We start from the raw sequence: 22,617 nt of genomic DNA on the forward strand, positions 1-22,617 counted from the left end.
CCAGTCGATGTTTAGAAAGTTAAAATCCCCTACCATAACCACCCTATTATTCTTACAGATAGCTGAGATCTCCTTACAAGTTTGCTTCTCAATTTCCCTCTGACTATTGGGGGGTCTATAATACAATCCCAATAAGGTGATCATCCCTTTCTTATTTCTCAGTTCCACCCAAATAACGTCCCTGCATGTATTTCCGGGAATATCCTCCCTTAGCACAGCTGTAATGCTATCCCTTATCAAAAATGCCACTCCCACTCCTCTTTTGTCTCCCTTTCTATCCTTCCTGTAGCATTTGTATCCTGGAACAATCAGCTGCCAGTCCTGACCATCCCTGAGCCATGTTTCCGTAATTGCTATGATATCCCAGTCCCATGTTCCTAACCATGCCCTGAGTTCATCTGCCTTCCCTGTTAGGCCCCTTGCATTGAAATAAATAAAGTTTAATTCATTAGTCCTACTTTGTAGCCTGCCCTGACTGTTTGACTCACTTCTGTTTTCAGCTGTACCCGTCTCAGATTGATCTCTTTCCTCACTATCTCCCTGGGTCCTGGGTCCCACTCCCCCACCCCCCCCAACCTTACTAGTTTAAATCCTCCCAAGCAGTTCTCGCTAATTTCCCTGCCAGTATATTAGTCCCCTTCCAATTTAAAAAGCATCTGGATGGGTACATGAATAGAAAGGGTTCAGAGGGATATGGGCCAAGTGCTGGCAATCGGCATGGACGAAGCGTCTGTTTCCGTGCTGTACATCTCTATGATTATATGGGCAGATAGGAAAATGCATTTAAAACTGCAACCACATCACCAATGATCCTATTTAATGGAAAAACAGGTTTGGCAGGCCAAATATTCTTGTACTGCTCCTAAATCCAATGTTTCTATGTGATGCAACAATGCTTTAATCTTAACTCTTAAACTGAAAGGTGTGCAATTGTTTTTGAGATGGGCTGAGTCCTGGTTTCTGAAACTATTGTGGAAGGATGACTTATTTCCTAATTTGTGTAAGATAGGATTGTGGTTCAGGCCTCACCTGAGGACCTAAATGTAAAATCCCAATGATACTGTGTTGTTGAAATGCCACATAGCAGTTTCCTTTTTTACATAGGAGATACTACATTTGCCTATGATTCAGGTAGATGTTTAAACATCCTATGGCATTGTTTCTGGAAACAGCCTTGCAGGGTGCTGCCATTCGCCCACACTTCTCAGCACCTGAAATGAATTAGCTCACCAATTTACCTCATTACTCATGCCAGCTGTTGCTGCGTTTGGCCAGGCAACAGTGGCCTAACCCCTGCCAAGTAACTTGTTACATAGCACTCTGAGAGACAGTTGTCACTATGCAATGTGATTGTCAATAACGACAGGTACGAATAGAGTTAATTGTAGTTGTCTTTTCCCTAGGATGGGGTTTTCAAGACTAGGGGCAAATTTTTAAGGTGAGAGGTTTAAAAAAGATATGAGGGCAAATTTTTTTACACAGAAGGTGGTTTGTGTGTGGAATGAACATCCTGAGGAAGTGGTGGATGTGGGTACAATTACAACATTCAAAATACATTTGGATAGGTCCATGAACAGGAAGGGTTTGAAGATATATGGGCCAGGGGCAAGCAGGTAAGACTCGTTTAATTTGGAATTATGGTCAGCATGGACTCGTTGGACCGAACAGTCTGTTTCCGTGCTCTGTGACAATGAGTATATCCACTTTGTGCTATTTTAACTTCGAGTTTTCCACCCTTTCTTTGGAAACATTTTTAATGTGTTGTCATTTCTTGGGGGTGGGTGGGCAATATTTCAGATTATGCGACTTGAAAGCCAGGTATTACGTTACAAGACAGCAGCAGAAAATGCAGAAAAAGTGGAAGATGAACTTAAAGCTGAGAAGCGCAAGCTCCAAAGAGAGGTAAGGTGAAGTGGTTGACTGAGGCTTAAGTGAGCTTAATTACAAAATGTAAATGACTACAAAGTTCTTCTGCTGTCTGTAGTTCATTCTGAACTTTAAAATAAATCAACTAATTTGTTGATTTTTTTTGTTTATTAAGTTGACTCCCAGTGAAATCTGGAATTTTGTAACTTATTACAAATTCTCCAGTGCCTCACCAGATGACACTGTCACACAGACAAGAAATGTTCTGGTTAGACTTGCAGGATGTACTGTGTTGGCTCTTGAGGATGCAAGGACATGGAGTTGATGGTACAGTTAGCATGAGATATGAAAAGTTAGGGAGTCTGCAAACAGCCCGACTGCTATTTACACCTCCTCCTGAAAAGTCATGTGTGCATGAGTGTTGGGCGAAGACAAGGTAGACCCTCTGTCTGCCCTCTCCAGAGTTCAATGAATTCTTGAGTGAGGAACCAGCAGCTGCCAACACCTGCTGTACTCCCAGCAAAAGAGATCAAACTTACTTTATACTTACAGAAAGCAAGGAGATCTTGTTCAGTCCCTACAAGGCCTTAGGGTATTGTTGGGAATTTTGAGAACTCTTTTATGTATGATATTTCTAAAGGCAATGTGAAATAGATACACTGGATATTTAACAAGAAAAAGGAGTTTAGATTGATAGAGAAACGTTTGAAAAATTAGGACTTTTTCCTTTGTCAGAGTTGAGAAGCTTAAAAGATGACTTGTAAAGATTTGCAAAGTGTTTAAAGGTTACTCTAAGGTAAAGAGCTAGAGGTGGTTTCCAATGTGGGATGAAATAGAAATGAAAGATTATGCATTAAGAAAAATCACAGAAAATGAACAAGAGCTTTGGATAATTTTACTTTAGCAGAGTTAGGTGAAAATACAGAAATGTCTCCACAAACTGTGAAGAAGCACAGCCCATAATTTCTATTCAAACATGCGGTTATCTGCTAAAATCCAAAATAAATATGGAAAGGTATGGGAAGCGAACAAAACAGTGGAATTAGATCTGGGGATGTTAAAAGATGTTGACCATCTGTTCTGTACTGCAACAAACTGTGACTTTATGAAATTAAAACAAAAGAAGTGCAGAAAGTTAACAGCACTTCAGGCAGCATCTGTGGAGAGAGGTATAGAGATAATGCTTCAGATCCTTAACCTTTAATTTGAACTGACAGATGTTTCCTTTAGTTCTTTTGTGAGTTGTGGGTGTTGCTGGGTAGGCCAGCATTTCCTCCTCATTTGTACCTGCTCTTTAATAGGTGGTGGACAGTGCCTCTTGAACTACTGCAGCCCATTGAGTGTAAATGGAAGAGCACACCAGAATTTTGAACTAGTGACAGTGAAGGAATTGCGATACCATTTTAAGTCAGGATGGTGTGTGACTAGGAGAATAAATAGTGCTGACTTGTCTAAGTAGCTGCTGCCTGCGTCCTTCTAGATGGAAGAGGCTACATTCTTGGAGGTGTTGTTGAAGGAGCTTTGGTGATGCTACAATGATGATGTTGCAGTGCATTTTGTAGATGGTGAAGGCGGTGGCTGGGGTGCCAAGCAAGTGGGATTTGGGGAGTATTCCATTACACTCCTGGCTTGTGTTTTGCTGGCTTATGTTTTCGCAGGTGGTAGAGATAGGGTTTGGGGAGATGAAGTGAGTTATTCCCTGTAGAATTCCTAGTCTGTAACTTGCTCTTGTAACTATAGTTTTAAATGTGACCATCCAGTTTGGTTTCAATGGTAACCCCCAGGATGTTGATTGTGGTGGAGGACTCACTGATGCTAATGCCATTGTAAATCAAGTTTGAAATATAGTAGGTTTTAAGTAAGCAAATGGGAAGAGTGAAAGCAGAAAATGAAAGGCATGATGGGCAGAAGACATTAAATGATAAAAGTAATGGCACTGCAAAGGTATTGGTGATGGGGAATAGGTAAAGAAATCAGAGTAGAACTAATGGTGTAAATGGAAGTAGAAGTATTGCTGCCAATAGCTATAACAAGTGGAGGTTACAATCAGAAATTGTTATATTCGATGCTCAGTCCGAAAGGCTATCAAGTGCTTCATTAAGAATGAGGTGCTATTTCTTGAGCTTCATTAACAGTGTAGGAGAGCAAGGTCAAGGTGGAACAAAGAACTAAAATTACAAATGATTGTAAATGCAGGATTACATTTGGAGATTGAACAGAAATGTTCATCAATGCTATTCTCAGTCTGCAATCAGTTTCCCTATTGCAAAGGCTCCCGTTGTGAGCAATAAATATGGTACATCAAATTTTAAAAAGTAGAGTTAAATCACATGTAACGTGTAAGAAGAGTTTATGACCCTAGACAATAGAGAGGAGCAAGTGTGAAAAAACAGGTGTTGCACCTGCACCTGCATTCGAAGGTGCCTCAGAATGGGAGGTTTTGGGGTGATTGATGAGAAAACCAGAGTGTCATGAGGAAACAGCTCCTTAGAATACTGAAGAGGAAAGGAAAGACATATTTGCTGGTAGCAACACACTTGAAGTAACATAAATGTTGGTGCTTGATATGTTGAATGTGGAGACTGATGGGGCAGAAGGTAAGGACAAGGGAAATCCTATTATGGTTCTGGGAAGAAGTGGATAGGGTAATTTTATGATCGGTCTTTGTGCCATACTAGACTTTTTTTAGTTTTGATTCATGCAAGTTAGGGTAAAAAGCTTAAGTTTTGGAGCTGTGAACAACTTAGAAGCTGCTCACATATGAATCTGTGACAATATTGCCCCCCTCACAGGTCCGCTCGGCACAGGATAAAATTGAGGAGCTGGAAATGAGTAACAGTCATCTAACAAAAAGGCTGGAGAAGATGAAAGCCAACCGGAGTGCCCTGTTATCACAGCAGTAGAGGGCCCACTTCCAAGCCTTGGGTCTGGCTGCCTAGTATGGGAACTTGCTTTTTTTTAAAGTTATCAAAGAGACGCTTCACTGTTACCACATACACACTGCTGAGAAGGGAAAAAAATTGCACATGTTTCTGACTCACCACTTATGCTGATTTCTTTAGATGGCTTTCAGTTCAACACTTCCAGCACAGGCACGATAGGCCAAATGGCCTACGTACTATCTCATTTCTACAATGTATGATTCCATTAGCAAACAATAGCTTTGCTTTAACAAGGGATTTGGTTTCAAGTGTATGATTTGTGTGATGGTTATATTTACGAATAGAAGAAATTCAGGAACAGGAGATCACTATCCACCATGGCAGTTTGAGAATTTGGATTCCATTTAAAATATCTGGAAATAAAAACCTGATCCGAGAACAAGCGATCATGAAACTGTGGGATTGTTGTAGAAATCCAACTGATTGAGTCAGTTTAGACAAGAAAATTTGTTGAGCAGTTTATATATAACTCCAGTCCCACAACAATGTGGTTTGATGCTTCTCTATCTCTTGAAATGGCTTAGCAATCCTCTCAGATACCACTTCCTTCTTAGTGCAACTGGAAAGAGGAAATAAATGCCAGCCTTACCAGAATCCAAAGAAATAATCCAAGACAAAATGGACGTATGAGGATTGCATTGAATACCTTTGTTCATCGCTGTTGCTGTTGTCACTAAATATTTATTAGTCAGGAGCGATAAAAGGTCAACGAGGAGCAAACACACTCAGGGGTTGTGCTAACCACAGTGTATTCTCAAAACCCACAGTGTTTATTTTTATATTAATATTTTAGCTTTACGTTGCCAATTATTTCTGTCTCAAGGTCACCACAAAACACAGTTGAGGGGAAGAAGGTGTAGAGTAAATCGCACTGTCTCAAAGACTAATCAAATCAGATCTTGGGAATGCATGCCAGAATGTGGCAGTGAGGACGGAGAGGGTTGCTGGGCTAAATCGACCATCTGAATTCTGAATATACCACAACAGTATTAAAGCTCACTTTAAATAAAATATAGGGGTAGGCAATAGCCTTTTGCTATTATTGCTAAAGTATTAATCCAGACATTCAGGTAATGTTCTGGGGACCTGGGTTCAAATCTTGCCACAGCAGATAGTGGAATTTGAATTCAATAATAACTTGAAAATAAGAATCTAATGATAACCATGAAACCATTGCCAATTGTCAGGAAACACTATCTGGTTCAGTAGTGTCCTTTAGAGAAGGGAATCTGCCATCCTTACCTGGTTCAGCCTACATGTGACTCTAGACATACAGCTATGTGGCTGATTTTTTTTGTTTTTTGTCCCCCACACTACCGCCTAACTGCGGTAGTGCTTTTTTTTCCCCAGCACCCATGTGTGTGTGCAGGTGTGAGACACAGTGAAAGACACAAGGTGCACGAACCTTTATTCGGTTTCCACCACCAGGAAGAAAGGAAACACCCGAGTGGCCAGTGACAAGCGATGCCCTTCACATTGTGGGCGGCACGGTGGCACAGTGGTTAGTACTGCTGCCTCACAGCGCCAGAAACCCGGGTTCAATTCCCGCCTCAGGCAACTGAATGTGTGGAGTTTGCACATTCTCCCCGCGTCTGCGAGGGTTTCCTCCGGGTGCTCCGGTTTCCTCCCACAATCCAAAAATGTGCAGGTTAGGTGAATCGGCCATGCAAAATTGCCCGTAGTGTTAGGTGCAGGGGTAAATGTAGGGGAATGGGTCTGGATGGGTACGCTTCGGCGGATAGGTGTGGACTTGTTGGGCCGAAGGGCCTGTTTCCACACTGTGGGCAATGCTGTGTGATCAAACAGTGAAGAGGAGGGCAGGGATTAAATCAAATAGAGTTGCAGGGAGAAATAATGCACTCCACTCCCTGCAGCGCCCACCTCTCCCTGAAAAACTCTAGGGTGTTGGTGGCCACCACGTGCTCCTTCTCCAGAGACACCCAGGCTCTAACGTAACCGCGGAAGAGGGGCAGGCAGTCGGCCCTAACGACCCCCTCCACGGCCCGCTGCCTGGACCTATTTATGGCCAGTTTGGCCAGGCCCAGGAGCAGACCCACAAGGAGATCTTCAGACCTGCCCTCCCTCCTCCATACCGGGCGCCCAAAGATATGTGGCTGATTCTTAATTGCCCTGTGGGCAATTAGGGTTGGGCAATAACCCACATCCCATCAATGAATAAAAAAGTGCACTAATTGAGAGTCAATGAGTTCAAATGATGCTGACTTTTATTGATTATGTTTCTTTTTCAATTCTGCCACATGATTACTTGGATTTGTCTTGTGAAACAAAACAAAATGGTTAATGGTTCTTACTTTTTAACTTGATAAGCACAAAACTAGTGGGGAGAGGAGGAGACAGCTGTATTCCAGTTTTTGATGACGCCATTTGTAATGTTGTGAGCGAAGTCGAATTTTTGGTGTGATAGAGAAAAGAAGGGAATATTGTGTGAAAGAAGACAACTTCCATTGATGCTGTGACATTAGCGGTAATTAAATTTATCCAGTACTCAATGATTTTCAAAGCAGGATATGGAGAAGTTGTGGGGTTTGGCTGAAAATCACCAGCAAACGATAGGAGGGTTATGGAGGGTAGTGAGGTTGATCTTTCAGATATAAAGTGATGGATTTCTGTTCTTTTCCAAAAGAGTTTGGAATTCTCTCTCTCTCTCCTCACGCTTGAAGGGCCAGCAGCATTTTGTAAAGGTTTTCTGCTGTGTTTTTAAAAAATGCAAGCACTTCCTGCCTCAGAACATTATTAGAATGTATTTATGCTCCAGGAACTAAATTATTTTGTACACATTAATCAACGGGAAGTGCTTCAACAAGTGAAATTTGTTTCTTCGTAATGGAAAACTGCAACAATAAGATGTTAAATCAGGAAATCCGGAAGCCAGTCCAGGGAATTATATAAAGAAAACTGTACATACTATAGCTTTTAATTATTTTTCACATGTTGTACATGAGCCTTTTTTTGTTCTCCAGGACAGAGTCCAGCTCAGGCAGCAAACTGGTCTCTTTTTCTTTTCTTGAACCCCTGTTGCAGTCTCAGCTTTAAGAGGATGTGTTTAGAGTGTTCTGTTTGGGGATTGAAACTATTGGGAGATCTGCTAATCTGATGTGCTAATCAGTGGTTACAAAAAGACACCAATGTATTTAAGGTGACACTACATTCTTAAGCTAATAAAATGCTTTAGAGAGATTTAGCGATTATACCGTTTTTCACTGATAGATTGATGTTGCTAATTGTATCATTGATATAATTTTAGTACACTTTGGTTTCTCTACAGATCATTTACCTTTAACAATGTTGTCCAGCCATCTTTCAAACCTGGGTTCAAATTTATTGGGTTACATCTCTTTTGTCTACCAGATTCACTCTGTTAACTCAAGTTGATACTTGAGTGAAGCATTACTGGAGAGGAAGGTTTATGCTTTATTCCTGCTTAACTGGATCCATGGAATGGCAGGCTTGGATATGGATCATACTGTCATTCCTTATTTTGTTACTGTCACTCTGTGACTCACTTTAATGAATTCAAAATCCAGGTTAAATCAATCCAGTCTGTTAGCATCTTCATCATAAAACGGTTTCTTTACCACCTTTTCCAATCTTCCAGTTTCCTCCAACGTACTGTCCATGTTCTCTTTTCCCTCTGATGTTTTTTTTCACTTTTTGTTCATCTAGATATACCACACTGATATCTTCTCTTTGTATGTTTTACAGCAGCCCATTTCTGTGCGTTGTACTTCAGATTATTTCTCAGTTGTTTCTTTTCCAACTTCCTTCTTCATGGTCCACACACACTCTTACCTCTTTAAGTTATGCACATGTCCATTTCCTTCAACATGCTGTACATATGCCATTATGCTCTGTATGTTTTGCAAATGGATTTGAGTTTAGCATGTTACCGTTATGTTTTTTACTATTTGTTTATTGTGTTCCGGGCCATTGCCCTCTAATGTTATACATCTAACCATACGATGTGCATCCACCCTTGGTGCCGATCCTGTCCGAGCCTTCATTACTCATGCGCACGACTCACTACTGTCTCGAGCCTCGTCCCTCGGGGAGGGGAAGGGAAATATGTGGCTCACTCTGCGTAGAGATGGCGGGAACATCAGGCGACGTATTTGGAGTGACGGCACTCTGGGCCAATGGACGTACGGCTCGCCTTGTCGCTGAGCCAATGGGGTGTGAAAGTTGCAGGTGTTGCTTGTCTCCAAGCGGCTGGCGCGTGGTGGGGTGTTTGGCGGTTAACGGTCGAGTGGTCGTGACGGCAAAGTGGTGTTTGGAGAAATAGCCGTTGGACGGTGAGTTGAGAGCAGTCTTTCTAGATGAAAGAAAAAGGCAAGCGAAAACTAGAAGTTTTGCCCCGGGAGTTTAACAGGGACTATTTTTGGTACAAGTTTCTCGAAAATTGTTGATCAGGCCTTTCGGCCTAACAAGTCCACGCTGAACCTCCGAAGCGTATCCCACCCAAACCTACTCTATACTTATCCCTGAGCACTGGGCGATTTAGCATGGCCAGTTCACCTAACCTGCACATCTTTTGCATTGTAGGAGGGAGCCCATGCAGACACGGGAAGAGTGTGCAAACTCCACACACTCACCCAAGGCTGGACTTGAACCCAGGTTTCTGGCGCTGTCAGGCAGCAGTGCCAACCACTGAACAACCGTGCAGAACGGTTTTCAATTTTAACAGGAACTGTTGTGATTTTCTGTCGAGTATTTGGATCCCCTAGATCTTTATGCGGTGATGTACGCAGTTTGGATTTAATAATGCTGTGTTGATGTGAAGCATGTGTTCTTTGTGTCTCTCAACCCCGCCCTCCCATCCGATCATCTTATCATGATTTCTGATTAAATAAATATATCGGTTGGGTTTAGGAAGGGTGCACAAACTGGCTTAATAGATATTAAGTCTTCATCTCCAGGATCATTGTTTTCTTCTGCATAGTTCTCAGTTTTGATGTTTCAGAGATGCTTAATGGAGCGGGAGGTTTCTGAGGGGCCGAGGGTCAGGATACTCGCGGGTTCTTGTGCATTGGTAGGTGTCTGAGCCAGGAGGCCCAGGTTCAAGTTACACCTGCTCCGGAGGCATGTATTAACCTCTCTGAAGGTGCTGGTGAGAAAATATCTCTGGATAACCTGTCAGTGGTCTGGATTTTGTAGCTGGTGAAATAGGATGGCAGCCTGGACTGTGATTACAACAGATTCTTGTAGAAGAGATGTCCAGTTAACTGAACATTCAAGGACATTGTAAATGTGGTTATCTGCTTCAACTGGAGGCTCACTGAAGATGTTACCTAGTATGGTGACAAAACATCTGAAAATGAACCTTCCAGCTCAGCGAGCAAACCTACATCCATGGTCGTCTGCCTCATGAACTACTAAATTTGCTCTTTTTTTAAAAATCTGTCAATTCAGTGTATATGCCATCAATGATAGATCTAGAGTAAGGAATAAAATGAATTATATCAAACGCATTTCTGTCTGAGGTCTGTAGATTAGCATGTCTTAATTACTATGCATTCAGTTATTGACGGATCCTCACCCTTTTTTATTTGGTTATGAATAGTGTTTCTCGAGTATTGCCATGTGTTCCAAAATGCAAGAGGCTATTGATGTGCAATGTCATGCAAAAGCCACGTGAGAGAATAGGGGCAGCTCCCTCATCCCAAACTTTCACATGGCATCACAGAATTGGACCATCTGCTTAATGCATGTCATGAATAATCATCATTATAAGTTTTTGTAGTAACAAGCAAAAGTATGTAGGGAAGGAACAGAGAGCATGTGGTTATGGGTTCTTTTCACTGCCAAGTGGTGAGGACCACTTATTTTGAGGGACCTGCTTGGACTGAAATTGCATAATATTTAGTTGTACTGGATCATAAGAGGACCCCTATGTAATTCCCACCATTTCTACCCCTGTAATTTGATAGTTCTGCACATTGCATGACATTGAGAAAATGATTAATTGGATTGAAAATGGCATTGACTTGAAAGCTTCATGTCTCTTGTTGCAATGTCTCTACCTGCATGAAATAGAACTGAATGTAATGGTGTGGTTGGTGATTCCTTTGTCATCACTTTCTATCTGATTTTCCTCCATCTTGACACCTGCCCAGCATCAACTGCTAAGTCCAAGGCGCCTCCATTAGGAGTATGAACGTTGGAGTAAAGTAGTCCCAATGTATTGGAATCTTACGGATTATGACAAAAACATCAATACTGTCATCAAATTTTTCGAGGCCAATGAACTTTACGAACCATATAGATGAGGCAGTGAACCTTTGAGTTATTGCTAGATCTTGTGGGATGCTTCTGATGGTCTTAAAATTGCTCTGTATATGAAAATTATCATTTTATAAAGCCTATTTTGTAACCAAATCCTTTAGACTTAATTCAGTGGACTCTAATTAAAGAAGGGTTTATTCAGGCTCTGAACAGGTTTGAGACTTCAAAAAAAGTATCACTGTCTCTTGTTGGATTCTTTCTTTTCCTTCCACTTATTTCTTCTCATTCATGCTCAGTGATTCATCAGGTGCTTCCTCAAGCTCAAATCTCTTTGGGATCAAACTGTGTACTGCTATATTATAGCGAAAAAGTATCTTGCAAGTGCTGCAATGTGCTTGATCGTTGGAGTCACAGTGTAGAAATGTTGCATGTATTGAAAGTCTGACTTCTGGCTTCATCATACTTGCATGGTAATATATTGTAAGGCATCTATTCTGTTAGAATGCAAACAAATGACATTGAAAGAAGAAGAAACCACAGGAACATGGTGCTACTAACTTTGAACATGGGTCAGCTTCGGCCATTCTTTGAACATGCATATTCCCATACAGATTTGTGTACTTTTTAGAATGGTTACAATGCAAAAAAATGCCATTTACCTTTCATTTTTTTGCATGCTATTTGGAAGAGCAATTCATTTAATGCCACTCAACCACCTTTTCATAACTGACCATTCATCCTTTTGAGATAGTAACCCACTCCCTTTTGAATGCCTCAATTAAACCTGCCTCCACCACACTATGTGGCAGTGTATTCCAGATACAGAGGAACCTTGATTATCTGAATGAGATGGGCGGGCACTATTTTATTCGGATAATGGATTTTACCTTAAACAAGGGAAGTTGTGCTGATCTAACGCTGTGCTCTACCAGAGAATTTGTTTAAATCTATAATTTTAATGTCTTGAGTGCAACAGGACACAAATTTCATGTGATGAACAAAATAAAGCAATGATAACACAAGAAAACTTTTTAAAACTGCAGTAGTTAGCATTTGGCAAAGAGTGGTGAAGACAGCATTAAATGAGCTCCCAAACAGCTTCTACAATCGCAAAAGCGTTTGTCAGTTTCAGGAAGCTCAGTCTCACGATAGAAAGACAGGAACATCGCCTCGCGCATGCATTAACGTTCTTGGACATTTGTTTCTATAAATGGCATGGTTAAAGTGACGGGAGTACTGTAAAACACTCATTTTTGCAAACGTCGGTGTAACAACCCTTACCTAAAAAAAATCCAGCCGCTGATGCTTGAGCTGCCTGTGTTTCTTTGCTTTTGCCAGCGTTTTCACATGTTCTTCAGTACAACTAAATCAAATATACTTGCGTGTTTGATATAATGTTTTGCGGGACCTTGAAATCATCTTCAGATAATCTGAAATTTGGATAGTTGAGGTTCCTCTGTACTAACTATTTTCTGCATAAGCTTTCCTCATATTAACATTATGCGAGCCTTAAATCTGTGTCTTGTGGTTTTCTATCCTTACACCAGTAAGAATGGTTTCTTCCCAATTATTCTACCCCACTATGGATTTGATAGAGATATTTAAGAATCTTCAATTTTTTCTTTAAAAAGAATATTTCCAACCTGTCAACAGAACTGAAGTTCCTCATTCCTGGAACAATTCTCATTAATCTTCAAACTATTATTCTATTATTCCCAAAGCATGGTGGCCATAACTATATACAGCAGTCCGGATGGAGATAAAACACCTTTTTAGGCAGATTTTCTAATTTTCTTATGGTTGTGGTTGAAGCTGGTGAGGCAAGAATTTGTTACTCTTCTCTAATTGCCATTGAGAACGTGTTGGTGCGCTACCTTCTTAAATTGTTACAGACCATATGCATAGATACACTCAGTGCTATTGGGAAGGAATGTCCAGGATTTTGAGTAGGGACAGTAAAGAAATGGTGGTATAGACCATGCAAAAGGAACAGAAGTAGGCCCCTTGAGCCTGCTTTGACAGTTAATTGCATCATAACTGGTCCAACATTCCTCGCATCCACTTTGCCTTTTACCCTAAAACCTTGATTCCCTTGATTAATCAAGAATCCGTCTACCTCAGCCTTCCATAAATACAAGGGCAATGCCCTCAGCTCTCTGTGGTAAGGAGTACCAAAGACACTTAATCTTCTAGAGAAGAAATTCCTCCTTGTAGGACCACAACCCCTGACCAGGGATGAAGACTCAGGAGGCAGGCAGGATTTAGGCAAGTGGTAGACTTTTATTCAAGCATAAACAGGTTTATCCAGGGAAAGGGCCAAAGGATCTTCCCTGAATCTGGCCTCAATGTGAGAAAGCAATTTTTCTCTTAATATTTGGCTCAGACTGGAAGAGAGATCAATGGGACATTGGTTTTTACAATGAGTACAGCATTTTTTTATACATTGTGATACAGTAATCATATACAATGGCCGCTATGTCCTTCCCTCTTATACCGTATACCCAGTCGTAAGAGACACCAAATCAATGATGAGTGTATTTATCCTTTATGTTGAAGATTACTTCTGTGATTATCTGAAGAACCTTTAACTAGAACCTATTTCTTAATATTGCAAGTAATTTCAAAGAAACAACTGTTTACTACAAAATAACTTTAGCTATTGTCTTTGCAGCTGCTTAGGGAGTCGAGCTGATCGGTTCTTGGGCTGAGACTCTCACCTGGTGTTATTCATTTACTGGGACAATCGTCCTTTCATTGATCGCAACCTCTTTAATCACTTCTTTATCTTTACGCATCCTCTTATCAAGACTGTTTTGGATGGTTTCTCATAGGGCCCCCTTGCTGACCTTGAAGTAATCCTGTTCAAAGCTGCCATTATGTTTCACTTTGTAAATAGGCCGTTTAGTCTTGCTTATTTTTAATTGACCATTTTGGTATACAGAGGAACCTTGATTATCCGAATACCAATTATCCGAAAATTGGAATATCCAAAGGAGATCTCGAGGTCCCGATAGAAACATTACATCAAAGACTGCTATGATGCTAGGCCAGATTAAATCGAAATCTAAAATGGTCTAAATCAGAGCCCATGAATTCAAACCAGAGTTAAAGAGTCCAAATCAAAATACAAGAATAGTCTTGCTTCAGTGTCCTCGCATCCATGATCCTCTTCTTGTCATTCAGTGAGCTAGTTATTTCTAATCATCGTTCCACGAATAATCTGTTGGTTTGGTGGTGCATAGTAAGGCCACCTTCTTGGTCCGTAGCTTTTCAGCGGTCATCTTCATTGTTGTGGTGATGAAATAATTGATGAAACCATAAACTACATAACACAGACATACTATAACAATACTTACTATTCCGTGGACAGTGAACATCCCCAGAGATCCCAGATATTGATAGCTTGGCTGTACCATGCCCAGATATCATTGTGACAAAGAACCTTTCTTTTTCTAAAATTGCAAGTTTGTGCTGACTAGGTGCTCCCTTCAGGAGGGCTGATGCGTGATGCATGAATGGTACCACATAGCCCAGATAACATGACCCTGTCCAGGATGGTGGCAGCCACGCATAGGCTCTGTGTCCACACACAAAGTAGGTGTCATTGTATGGGCAATAAACTCTGGGTATCAGTGTTTTAGTAACGTTCCCTTACACAAGAGTTTCCTGAAGGTCAACCGGTATGTGTGAATACAGTTACTAATTCCCAGTTCCAGCCCTTTAGGACCTGTTATTTCTAAGCAAAATCATTCTGATGGCTTTCCTATTCCTGAAGTGTTAGTCAGTGTGACAAAGGGAGGCTGTTGTGAGGTCTTGTCGTTAGGCTGGTAACACCCTGCAAAGATGGTCAGGTTGTACCCTGCTGATTTCCATTGTGCTGTATCCCGGTCAGCTTTTACTAGGTACCTCCTCCCCTTGATAGGCTGCCCTTCTCTATCTCCATGCCTTAAGCTATATTTAACAAATTCTGGGACCTCAAATAGGATGCATCACAGGGATATCCCTCCCCTAGACTGTATGGGGATGTGTGTGCAGGCCCAGCAATGAGAGACATTGTCTTCTTGCATGCACATCCGACATGCACAAAGACATGATCACATTCAAATCTCTCGTCTCCACTTACCTATTAGCCTCCGATGGAATCAACATTAAGAGGACCCCACAGAGGATTAGGATTTTTAATACTCATGCTAATTTCAGCAATATTCTTAAGTACAGTCTTCACTGTGCAATTGTGCTACATATATTCATGTCACCTTAATCTATTCCGCTTGCCATCCTGGGGTCAAGGATCCTGATCCTGCTGATAATATTAACTCAAGAGATCCATCTCATCAAGGGGACAAGGCACCCTTGCTTGGGATTATTTTCACCAGGACCTTTGATCCTGGGGCTGGCATTCCTGTTTGTCCTGGGTGTCCCTCAGACTCCTGATCCTTGACAAGCTTGTTGGTCTTGTTCCCTCTCTGTGAAGTATGTGTAAATGCTTACAGAAGGGTTTCGTGGAACTCCAGACGTATCCTTTGCTAATAGTTTGCCATCTTCCATCCTGTGATTAGATCCTGGGGGAGTGTTATTCCCTGTCCTGTCGTGAGAACAAAGTGTGTTAGTCCACTGGGCCTCATGGGCGTTGCCAACTGGGCCATCAGAATGGCTGGTAGGGAAAGGGTCTATCTAAACCTTTCTTCGATCATTGTCTTGGTGAGAGCAGTTTTTGGTGTTCTGTTCATTCTCTCTACCATATCTGAGCTCTGTGGATGGTGGGGGGGATATGATACTTTTGTGTTATTCCCAAGAGTTTACATGCTTCCTTCAGATACATGCCTGTGAAGTGGGTCCCTTAGTCTGAGTCTAGTTGTAGGGGCACCCCCATCTGGGTGATATTTCAGCTGCCAGTATTTTTGCTCCCAGTCCTTTGCGGGGAAAACTCCCAGTCCTTTGGTAAACTGGTCGACTATGACCAGACAGAATTTCTTACTATGACTGTGGGAGTGGACCTATAAAGTCCATTTGAATGTGTTCCCATGGTCCTCATGGACGGGTTGATAGCTCACTTTAATTTTAATTCCCTGTCCTGATTCTGTCTGTGCATATGCAGTACACCTCTGGCAAAATTTAGCTATGTCTCTTACCATTCCTTTGCACCACCAGCAATTAGATATTAGCTGTATCATTTTATCCCTGCCTACATATGCTAATCCATGGTAAACATTGCATCAGGTCTGTTGGCGCAATGTGGGAACTACCACCTTACCTTTCTCCAAGTATCATCTGTTCCTAATGCTGCTCCATTTTTAATCCATTCTGTTCTTTCCTCAGAGCTAGTGCTGCTTGTAAATTTAAAAAGTTCCATTAATCATCTTTGGCTTCTTGCTGTTTCACTGCTGCTATCATCACTTCCTATTCTAACATTGCTTTTGCAGCACTATCTGTGTAATTGTTTCCTCTCTGCTCTCCTCCAGTACTGTATCCATAGATTACTTCACCCAGTAAGATAACAATCATATAGACTCAAAATTTATAAAGGAAGTATCGATCCAGTCCACTTCAAACTTAATAAGTATTGATGACCCACAGATTCTAAAGAGGGTGGGATAAACTCTTGCATGTAACTATATCATCCGTCACTGCTGTTCCTGCAAGAAAATAAATGTTACATTTTTTAGAGGAAAAGAAAGCGCCACCTTTGCTAAATTTGTCTTTCCTAATTACTGTATCAGTTTTCTCCGATCTGTGTAAGCAAGCATAGTTTTGCTTATTTTTAGGAGAAAGTGAGGGATGCAGATGCTGGAGATCAGAGCTGAAAAATGTGTTGCTGGAAAAGCGCAGCAGGTCAGGCAGCATCCAAGGAACAGGAGAATCGACGTTTCGGGCATAAGCCCTTCTTCAGGCTTATGCCCAAAACATCGATTCTCCAGTTCCTTGGATGCTGCCTGACCTGCTGCGCTTTTCCAGCAACACATTTTCAGCTTTGCTTATTTCTAGGCAATTTCATGTAAGTAGGCATGGGTCGTTTTGGTATGTGCAGGTACAGGCCACCCCTGCACTCTTAATCTCAGTTTTAAATTGGCACTCCTTTACTCTGAGACCATGCTGTCTGGTCTTAAACTCTCCCAACAGGAGAAACATTCCCTCAGCATTTATTCTGTCAAGCCCCTTTAAAAATCCTATAAGCTTCTATGAGGTGACCTCTCATTCTTCTAAAATCCAGTGAGTGGAGTCCCAATCGGTTTAGCCTTTCTTCATAAGATGATCCCTCCATTCTAGGATTGTTCTCGTCATCCTCTCTGAACTACCTCCAATGAAACATTATCTTGCCTTAAGGGGACCAAAAGTACTCACAGTACTCTAGATTTGGTCATACCAGCATCTTGTACAGTTGCAGTAAAATTTCCCAACTCTTACCCTTCAACCTCCTTGAAATAAAGGTCAGCATTCCATTTGCCTTCCTGATTACTAACTGCAGCTATGTGCTAGCTTTGTCTTTCATGTACAAGTATCCCCAAGTCCTTTTGTGCTACACTTTCTACAGTTTTTCTCCATTTAAATAACATTTTTTTTGTTCTTCGTTCCAAACTGAACAGCTTCGCTTTTTCTCACATTATTCTCCATATACCAATTTTTTGCTCACTTGCTTAACTGATCATTATCTCCCTGTAAACTTTTGTACCCCTCTCACAACCTGTCTTTGCTTCTATTTTAGTGTCATCTGAAAATTTGGCTACAGTAAATTATATATTGTACCAGCACTGTGGAATTCCGCTGGTCATTGGTTCCCACCCTGAAAAAGAAACCTTATCCTCATGCTCGGTTTCCTGCTCCCGAGCCAATTCTTTATCTATACCAATATACTACTTCCCACATGGTGGACTCTAATGATTTAATCTTTTGTGACAACATAGGCTCTTCGGCCCTCGATGTTGTGCTGACCTTTTATCATACTCTAAGATCAAACTAACCTACATATTCTTGATTTTACTATCATCCCTGTGCCTATCCAAGAGTCATTTAAATGTCCATTCCGTATTTGACTTTATTACCACTGCTGGCAATACATTCCACAAACCCACCACTCTGTGTAAAGAATCTACCTCTGACATCTCCCTTAAATCTTCCTCTAATCATCTTAAAATTATGCTCCCTCATGATAGCATTTCCTCCCTGAGTAAAAGTCTTTGACTATCCAATCTATCTATGCCTTTCCATCTTGTACACCTCCATCAAGTCACGTCTCATCCTTCTTTGCTCCAGTGAAAAAAGCCCTAACTCCTTCAACTTTTCTTCATAAGGCATCCCCTCCAGTCCAAGCAACATCCTGGTAAATCCCTTCAGTACCTTCTCCAAAGCTTCCACGTCCTTCCTATAATGAGGCGACCAGGACTGGACACAACATTCCAAGTGTGGTCCAACAAGGGCTCTGTAGAGCTGCAGCATAACCTCGCGGCTCTTAAACCCAACTCCCTTTTAATGAAACCTCCTTATTTTATGCGTTCTTAACAATCCTATCAACTTGGGTGGGAACTTTGAGGGTTCTATGGACATGGACCTCAAGATCCCTCTGTTCCTCCACACTGCTAAGAATCCTGCCTTTAACTCTGTATTCTGCATTCAAATTCTACTTTCCAAAATGAATCACTTCACACTTTTACAGATTGAACGCCATCTGTCATTTATCAGCCCAGTTCTGCATCTTGTCAGTGTTCTGTTGCAACTTGCAACAGCCCTCCACGCTATCCACAGCTCCATCGATCTTCATTTTATCAGCAAATATACTAACCCATCCTTCCAATTCCTCATCCAGGTCATTTATAAAAATCATAAAAAAAAAAGGTTCCTGAACAGATCCCTGTGGAATACCACTGGTCACTGAGCTCCATGCTGAATACTTTTCACCTGTTACCACCCTCCGTTTTCCAAAGGCCAGCTAATTCTGTATCCAGACAGCCAAATTTCTCTCTATCCCATTCCTCCTTATTTTCTGAATGACCCTACTGTGGGGAACCTTATCAAACACCTTCCTAAAATCTATGTACATCCCATCCACTGCTCAACCTTCATCAATGTGTTTTGTCACATATTTAAAGAATTCAGTAAGGCTTGTGAGGCATGACCTACCCCTCACAAAGCCATGCTGACTATCTAACCAAACTATGGTTTTCCAAGTAATCATGAGTCCTCTCTCTCAGAATCCTTGTCAATAATTTGCCTACCACAGACATAAGACTGACTGGTCTGTAATGCCCAGGATTATCCCTACTCCCTTTCTTGAACAAGGGAATAGCATTTGCCATCCTTCAATCATCTGGCAGAACTTCAGTGGACATTGAGGACGCAAAGATCATCGCCAAAGGCGCAGCAATTTCATCCCTTGCTTTTCATTGTAATCATGGGTATAACCCGGCTGGTCTAGGGAACTTACATTTTTCAAAATATTCAGCACATCCTCCTCCTTAACATTATGATTTGGAGATGCCGGTGTTGGACTGGGGTGTACAAAGTTAAAAATCACTCTGCCTTTTGGAGCTAGTGTGCTTCCAATTAAACCTGTTGGACTATAACCTGGTGTTGTGTGATTTTTAACTTTGTACTCCTTAACATCAACCTGTTCGAGCATATCAGTCTGTTTCATGCTGTCCTCACAAACGTCAAGGTCTCTCAGTAGTGAATACTGAAGCAAAATATTCATTAAGGACCTCCCCTACCTCCGCCAACTCCAGGCATAAATTCCTTCCACTATCTCTGATTGCCCCTACCCTCACTCTGGCCATCCTCTTGTTCCTCGCCTTCCTCAGCAAAGTTCTAATTAATTAGTCAGACACAATTTCCCACTTTTAACAAAGAAAATTACAGGACAGGAACAGGCACTTCGGCCGTCCAAGCCTGCACTTGGACAGATCCTTTATCTAAACCTGACACCTATTTTGTAAAGGGCTGTATCCTTCTGCTCCCTGCCCATTCATGTGTGTGTCTGTCCAGATAGATTTTAAATGACACTATTGTGCCTGTGTCTATCACCCCTACTGGCAACATGTTGCAGGTACCCACCACCCTCTATGTAAAGAACTTTCCACGCATATCTCCCTTAAACTTTTCCCTTCTCGCCTTCTGCTCGTGACCCCTAGTAATTTAGTCCCCCACACTGCGGAAAAAGCTTCTTGCTATCTGCCCTGTCTATAGCTCCTCATGAGTTTGTTAACTTCAATCAGGAACTACCACCCCCCCCAACACATACACACCACTCCATCTTTCTCATGAAAATAATCCTAATCTAGTGCCCTCCACACTAGGCAACTTCCTCTTCACCCTCTCCAAAGCATCCACATCCCTTTGGTAATGTGACTCTGCTTGATTAGATTATTTTTCCAAATGTTCTGCAATTACTTTCTTCATAATTGATTGCAAAACTCTCCCAACGATAGATGTTAGGGTGATTGACCTATTGTTACTTTTTTTTTGCTCCCCTTCCTTTTTGAATAGGTGTCGTAATAATAGTTTTCTATTTTTTTTCTGGTTGTTTTCTAGTATTTCTCCAGAATCCTGCGTTGTTTTTTTTGATAATTACAACCAATGCATCCAGTATCTCTGTAGCTGCTTCTTTTTTAGGATGCAAGCAATCAGGGTCTTTAGACCTCTCTTCCTTTAGGGTCATTAGTTTGTCTAACACTGCTACTTTAATTATGGTAATGCTATTTAATTCCTCGCCTGTATTCTTTGGTATTATTGGAATATTCAAAATATCTTCCACCATAAAGAGTGATGCAAAATATCTTTAATTCTCTGCTATTTCTTTGTTCCTAAAACTGTTGCCCAGATTTATTTTGAGGTGTCCACATTCACCTTGACTTGTCTGTATTCCTTTTTGTATATTCTGTATAAGGTCTTACTATTGGATTTTGTATTTCTTATTGGTTTGTCCCCATCATTTATTTTCCCTATCAGGGTTATCACCGACTTTATACTCCTGTGCTCTATGCTTTTCTTTCAACCTAATACTCTCCTATCTTCCTTGGTTACCCTAGTTGGTTTATCCCTCTCTTAGTATCCTTCCTTCTTATTGGGAAATATTTTTGCTGAGAGTCACTAATTGCTTCCTTAAATTCCTACCACAGTGTTATTCCTGCTAATCGAGCCACTCATTTCACTTTAGCTAACACTCCTCATTTTGTTGATTCAGATAAATGAAGGAAATTGCAATTGTTTATGACCCAAGTTTCTTACTATCAAACTGAACATTAAATTTAATCATGTTGTGATTACTACTTCCAAGGGGATCTTTTACTCAAGGTAATTTATTAAACCTGTCTCATTACCCATTACCGAATTCAAGAGGGCCTGCTCCATGACATATTGCTCTATGAAACTATCCATAATGCACTCTGAATTTCATGGTGTAGCTATCCTTTCCAATTTGATTAACATAATCAAAGTGAAGATTAAAGTCACCCATAATGATTGCTCTATTCTTTTTACATGCACCTATTATTTCTTGATTATAGCCTTTCCCACTGAGAAGTTACTGTTAAGGGGTCTGTACACTGCTCCCAATGTGCTCCTATCCGAAATGTTTTTTTCCCTCTGCCCAAATGGAGTCAACATCACATGAACCAAGATCATCTCTGTCAACTCTCCTCATTTTATTTTTTCCTAACAGTGCTACTGCATCACCTTTTCCTCCATCCTCTCTCACTGAAAGGTCAAATATTCATGTTATGTTCCCAGTTTTGATCTCCTTGTAATCATGTTTCTGTAATAGCGTTGAGATATTTATTTACCTAAGTTTGCGCCTCAGTTCATCTGCCTTTATTCTGAATGTTTTGTGCATTAAAACACAAAGCTTTTAAGTTTGTCCTATTATTGGGTTTGTCGACATTTTTAAAGTTCCTTGGTACAATATGACATTCACATATTCTGCCCCTTCCTTTTGTTTTTTGGTAAATATCAACCCCATTACGAACCCAGTAATTCTGTCCTTTATCTTTGATGTTTCTAACTTTACATGCAACCGAACCTCCCCCCAACCTCCATCCAATCACAATTTAGTTTTTCTATCCCAAGTTATCCAATTTGTCAGAATTCAGCAGCTTGTTTTATTAAAGTCATCTCTCATTCTTCTATATTCCGATGCCATGAGGCCCAATCATTCAATCACCCCTCATAAGACAGTGCATCAATACCTGGTATCAGCTCAGTGAAACTTCTCTGGACTGCCTCCAATGCCAGTATATCTTTCTTTCGATTCTGGATTCAAACCTGTTCACCATATTCCAACTGTCGTCTCAGTAGTGCCTTGTTTAGTTTTTTTTTCGAAGCCTCCCTACTCATATATTCCATTTCCATTGAAATAAAGAATGTCATTACTTTTTTCCTTTCCTATTATTTGCTGAACTTAAGTGCTAACTTTTTTTGTGATTTGTGCACAAAGACTCCCAAATCCCTATGTTCTGTAGATTGCTGTAGTTTTTCTGCATTTAAATAATAATCCGTTTTTCTTCATCCAGCCTCTCATGTTCCCACACTATATTCTATCTGCTAAGTCATTGCCCACTTGCTTAACCTGTCTGTGTCCCTG

General features: G+C 41.0%; 1 protein-coding gene across 4 annotated transcripts in view; it reads left to right on the forward strand.

The window, feature by feature from the left end:
- rbm44 (RNA binding motif protein 44) overlaps window positions 1-22,617 on the forward strand; it is a 161,257-nt gene that overhangs the window by 20,729 nt on the left and 117,911 nt on the right. For 2 of the 4 annotated variants that reach the window (XM_043693367.1, XM_043693368.1), the window contains exon 1: window positions 6,916-9,118. The exons of the other annotated variants lie outside the window; for them this stretch is intronic. The gene's annotated coding sequence lies outside the window, so the exon portion shown is untranslated. Of the gene's footprint in view, window positions 1-6,915; window positions 9,119-22,617 lie in introns of those variants that run through there. 4 annotated transcript variants of the gene reach the window in all.

Source organism: Chiloscyllium plagiosum, chromosome 7 (genome assembly GCF_004010195.1).
Source record: "Chiloscyllium plagiosum isolate BGI_BamShark_2017 chromosome 7, ASM401019v2, whole genome shotgun sequence".
In the NCBI taxonomy this organism is placed as follows: domain Eukaryota; kingdom Metazoa; phylum Chordata; class Chondrichthyes; order Orectolobiformes; family Hemiscylliidae; genus Chiloscyllium; species Chiloscyllium plagiosum.